Consider the following 6,000-nt stretch of genomic DNA (forward strand, 5'->3'; position numbering starts at 1 on the left):
TTGGGGCCAATTTCTCCTGTTACCCTTGTGAAAGTAAATAATTGCGGGCTAAAAAATTATTTTTGAGGAAAAAAAAAAGATTTTTTTTATGTTAACAGTTCTGCTTTATAAACTTCTGTGAAGCACTTGGGGGTTCACAATGCACACCACACATCCAGATAAGTTCCTTAAGGGGTCTAGTTTCCAAAATGGTGTCACTTGTGGGAAGTTTCCACTGTTTAAGCACATCAGGGGCTCTCAAAATGCAACATGGCATCCCATCTCAATTCCAGTCAATTCTGTATTGAAAAAGTCAGATGGCGCTCCTTCCCTTCCAAGCTCTGCTGTGCACTCAAATAGTGGTTTACCACCACATATGGGGAATCGGTGTACTCAGGTCAAATTGCTCAACATATTTGGTGGTCTAATTTCTCCTGTTACCATTGTGAAAATAAAAATTTGGGGGCAAAAAGATCATTTTTGTGGAAAAAAATATGATTTTTTTATTTTCACGGCTCTACGTTATAAACTTCTGTAAAGCACTTGGGGGTTCAAAGTGCTCACCGTCATCACACATCTAGATAAGTTTGGGGTCTAGTTTCCAAAATGGTGTCACTTATGGGGAGTTTCCACTGGTTAGGCACATCAGTTGCATCCTAAACACAACATGGCATCCAATCTCAATTCCAGCCAATTCTGAGTTGAAAAAGTCAAATGGCACTTCTTCTCTTCCAAGCTCTGCCGTGCGCCCAAACAGTGCGTTACCCACACAAATGAGGTATTGGCGTATTCAGAAGAAATTGCACAACAAATTTTGTGGTTCATTTTCTCTTTTTACACTTGTGAAAATAAAAAAAATTGGTTCTGAATTAAAAGGTTTTTTTTTGTTTTTTAAAGTTAAATGTTAATTTTTTCCTTCCACATTGTTTCACTTCCTGTGAAGCACGTAAAGGGTTAATAAAATTCTTGAAAGTGTTTTTGAGCACCTTGAGGGGACAGTGATATTTATCTTGCGAAGACTGAGCGTCTCCGCAAGATAAATAGACATGCTGCAGTCTGGAAAGATGTGCCACATGTGCGTATACGCAGGGAAGTCAGAGGCGTCCCTGCACGCATAGTGGAGATGGGATTTCATAAAATCCCCTCCTCTATGCTGTAATATCTTGGTGCTGCGGATTGTATGCAGCATTCAATCCGCAGCGTTTACTGACTGTGGAAACATATCCTTATATATCCCACAGCACCATATCTGTATGGCATAGTGCAGGAAGGCGTTACATAATTGGTTGTGTACTAAGCTGTACATACACAGCTTCCAGAGTTTGATCAATCTTAGAATGAGAGAAATAAAACCCAATGTAGGATCTCAAAGAAATATAATTAAAAGTACCGTATATACTCGAGTATAAGCCGAGATTTTCAGCCCAAATTTTTGGGCTGAAAGTGCCCCCCTCGGCTTATACTCGAGTCACGGTAGCGGTGGGGTCGGCGGGTGAGGGGGTGAGGGCGCTGAGGTATACTTACCTAGTCCCAGCGATCCTCGCGCTGTCCCTGCCGTCCCACGGGCTTCGGCGCTGCAGCTTCTTCCTCTCTTCAGCGGTCACGTGGGACCGCTCATTACAGAAATGAATAGGCGGCTCCACCTCCCATAGGGGCGGAGCCGCTTATTCATTTCTCTAATCAGCGGTGCCGGTGACCGCTGATAGAGAAAGAAGCTGCGGCACCGAAGACAGGAGGGGACAGCGCGAGGATCGCCAGGACTAGGTGAGTATGTTATATTCACCTGTCCACGTTCCACACGCCGGGCGCCGCTCCATCTTCCCGGCGTCTCCGCTCTCTGACTGATCAGGCAGAGGGCGCGATGACGCATATAGTGTGCGCGGCGCCCTCTGCCTGATCAGTCAGAGCAGAGACGCCGGGAAGATGGAGGCGCCGGAACGAGACGCCGGGAGCTGCAATCAAGGGAGGTGAGTATGTGTTTTTTTTTCTTTATTGCGGCAGCGGCGGCACAAATTTATGTGGAACATCTATGGGGCACAGTGAACGGTGCAGAGCACCGTATATGGCACAGCACAGCTCTGGGGTACAATGAACGGTGCAGAGCACCGTATATGGCACAGCACAGCTATGGGGCACAGTGAACGGTGCAGAGCACCGTATATGGCACAGCACAGCTATGGGGCACAGTGAACGGTGCAGAGCACCGTATATGGCACAGCACAGCTATGGGGCACAGTGAACGGTGCAGAGCACCGTATATGGCACAGAACAGCTATGGGGCACAGTGAACGGTGCAGAGCACCGTATATGGCACAGCACAGCTATGGGGCACAGTGAACGGTGCAGAGCACCGTATATGGCACAGCACAGCTATGTATGGGGCACAGTGAACGGTGCAGAGCACCGTATATGGCACAGCACAGCTATGGGGCACAGTGAACGGTGCAGAGCACCGTATATGGCACAGCACAGCTATGTATGGGGCACAGTGAACGGTGCAGAGCACCGTATATGGCACAGCACAGCTATGGGGCACAGTGAACGGTGCAGAGCACCGTATATGGCACAGCTATGGGGCACAGTGAACGGTGCAGAGCACCGTATATGGCACATCTATGGGGCACAATGAACGGTGCAGAGCACCGTATATGGCACAGCTATGGGGCACAGTGAACGGTGCAGAGCACCGTATATGGCACAGCTAGGGGGCATAATGAACGGTGCAGAGCACTATATGGGGCACAGCTATGGGGAAATATGAACGGTGCAGAGCACTATATGGCACAGCTATGGGGAAATAATGATCTATTTTTATTTTTGAAATTCACCGGTAAATGCTGCATTTCCACCCTAGGCTTATACTCGAGTCAATAAGTTTTCCCAGTTTTTTGTGGCAAAATTAGGGGGGTCGGCTTATACTCGGGTCGGCTTATACTCGAGTATATACGGTAATATACCATAAATATATACTAAGGAAGTGTGCGGTACTTGGAGAGGCGGGCCTTAAAGATATATACACCATCTTTAACTCTTATGCACAACCGTTTGTTCTTAGTGTGCGCACTAAATATATGTGCAGAAAATATATGTATATATTACCCCCACTTTGTTTTTCTGCACCTTCCTTGACTATATTGTCATCATATCTCTTCCTTACTAATTTTTGTTGTTGTTGTTGTTGTTGTTGTTATATATACTTTTTATATTGCACAATGCACTTTTCTTACATTGCACTCAGCAAATATTGATTGGTGTTCACTGCACATTTATTATAATATATGTTTGGGGAAAATTATATGCGCACACCATAGCCCCATTATTCTATGACGGTTGTAGAATATTTTATGTGATCTTATATTTTATTTTTGTACCTTTTTGGCCCGCCCCTTTGTTTTTATCTCCATTTGCATTTTTTAATATAACACGCATTATTTTTAAACTATTATTGTCTTGCTGTTATTTCCAAGTATGGGCACATTTACTAGTGCTACCGTTTGCCAGATAATATGTAATAAAGGCATTTTTGTTATTGCATCACTTCAGTATATTTTGTCTTATTATATATTTATATTACTTTTAATTATATTTCTTTGAGATCCTACGTTGGGTTTTATTGCTCTCTTTAGTGCTCCAAATGGTCTGCCATTCTATTTTTTAGCAATCATATTTTCCTTTATTTGACTTTATTGATAGTACATTTTTATATAAATATTTTATATATATCTTTGTTATTATCTAGCTGGCAAGTAGGTTTGCTATGTCTTACTTGTCAATCTTAGAACCGCTGAATTGAAAAAAAGGAAAGCATCATTTTGGTATTTTGTGAATTTCAAGTAAAATTGCAAACTTGATGCACTTGAAGAATCTGAGTTGCCACCAGTAGTGTATAATTCATAGGTTTCGTCAAACTCAATCTGACAGGTGCCCCACCCCTATCAAAGTGTATCAAAGTGTGTAACCCCTCCCCTCCTCCTGTCAGCCAGCTGTCCCTGAGGCTGGCTGATTGCCCCTTTTGATATCGTTTGATATACTTTAATTTGTTGTAGTTTTGATATTATTCCTCGTATTTTGTTTTTATACGTAGTCCGAGTTTGATTCTGTAAGCTGTGTTTTGAGAACTTATATAACACATGTTTATAATTATAGCCTAGTCGTGTATTTATTTTACACGTGGTTTATAACACCTTTCTCATTTGTTTTATATTAGATTTTATACGTAGCCCGAGTTTGATTCTGCAAGCTGTGTTTTATTCAGTGTATTCATATAGTGGAGAACTTAAAGCTGTCTATTTGTTTTTGTACATGGTGAACACTAACTAAATGGTGAACATTACCTAAACGTTTAGGTTAACTGCGGTTCAGAGGTTTATAACACCTAGGTCAATTGTTGTTGTATTTGCGTACCCAATAAATGTTTATTTTCACAAGCAGAAGAGGCAGCTTTTCTGTTTGTACATGTATTGTACCTGAATGTTATTGCGGGTCATGTGCCCAGGCATTGGTTTTTATAACGCCGAATGTTTGATATTTGCTTTCTCTTTTTTGTGTCCTGAAGATGGCATCTGAGAAGTTATTTAGCTGTTATCTGTGGGGCATTGTAAGCTGTGTTTATTCACAGTGTAGCAGATTTTCTCCTTGTGGCTGCCTTATATACACAAACAGAAGAGTTCCTGGACAACTTATTTCTGATATATATATATATATATATATAATATGCACCAATGTTACAACACAAGCTATAATATGACCCAATGTTACAACACAAGTAAGAAGCGGCGTGTTTTATACGAATAAAAACCAAAGACACGATATTGTAAAAATGTAAAAAAATTTATTTCTCACAATAAAACAACATCTCAAAGACATTTCAATACTATAAAAAATTCTTACAGAATATAAAAAGTAAAAAACATTAAATAGTACAATGAACAATTACACTTCTTACAAAATAATTAATATAGCGTTACAAGGCGTGTACAGCATTTATCCAGTACATTCTTTACATCGTGAGCCACATGGTTTGTAGCATCGGTAGAGACCTTTTTTTAGGTAGCAAAGTCCCACGTGTGGTACCTAATGACGGGGAATGTAAAGATTGAATTGTACGGTGAGCCGCCGCTAACTTCAGCGGTGTAGATACAGAGCGTGTCTCACTGTTGGTAATTTTTAATTCATCTAAAAGCTTCCTAGTAGCGGGGTTACCCACAACTGTAGACGGCATATTTAGCTCGGCCATAGCCTGCATAAATGAATCCCAACCCGGCGGTAAATTTCTACTGTTCAGAGCATGACTCTGCGTTGTACTACGTACCAAATCCAGTAAGTTAGACCCGGGTATTACGGATCCTTTGAAAATAAATTCAGCATTATTATTCCATGCTGTGACATTTTTATTCTGCAGCAACCTGTTTAGTAAAAATTCAGCATTCTTTTTATATCTTTGGTTTATATTATATTAGCTTTTTGTCATAGGTCAGGGATTTTTTGCACTTTATTAAAGGGAACCTGTCACCTGAATTTGGCGGGACTGGTTTTGGGTCATATGGGCGGAGTTTTCGGGTGTTTGATTCACCCTTTCCTTACCCGCTGGCTGCATGCTGGCTGCAATATTGGATTGAAGTTCATTCTCTGTCCTCCATAGTACACGCCTGCACAAGGCAAGATTGCTTTGCGCAGGCGTGTACTATGGAGGACAGAGAATGAACTTCAATCCAATATTGCAGCCAGCATGCAGCCAGCGGGTAAGGAAAGGGTGACTCAAACACCCGAAAACTCCGCCCATATGACCCAAAACCAGTCCCGCCAAATTCAGGTGACAGAGTCCCTTTAATATGCGGTTATTAGTCATTTAGGACTTATGTTATCATGTTTTTGCACTTTATTAATATGCTGACCACATAGGTCAGGGATTTTTGCACTTTATTAATATGCGGTTATTAGTCATTTAGGACTTATGTTATCATGTTTTTGCACTTTATTAATATGCTGACCACATAGGTCAGGGATTTTTGCACTTTATTA

The sequence above is a fragment of the Ranitomeya imitator genome, chromosome 5 (assembly GCF_032444005.1).
Source record: "Ranitomeya imitator isolate aRanImi1 chromosome 5, aRanImi1.pri, whole genome shotgun sequence".
In the NCBI taxonomy this organism is placed as follows: Eukaryota; Metazoa; Chordata; class Amphibia; order Anura; family Dendrobatidae; genus Ranitomeya; species Ranitomeya imitator.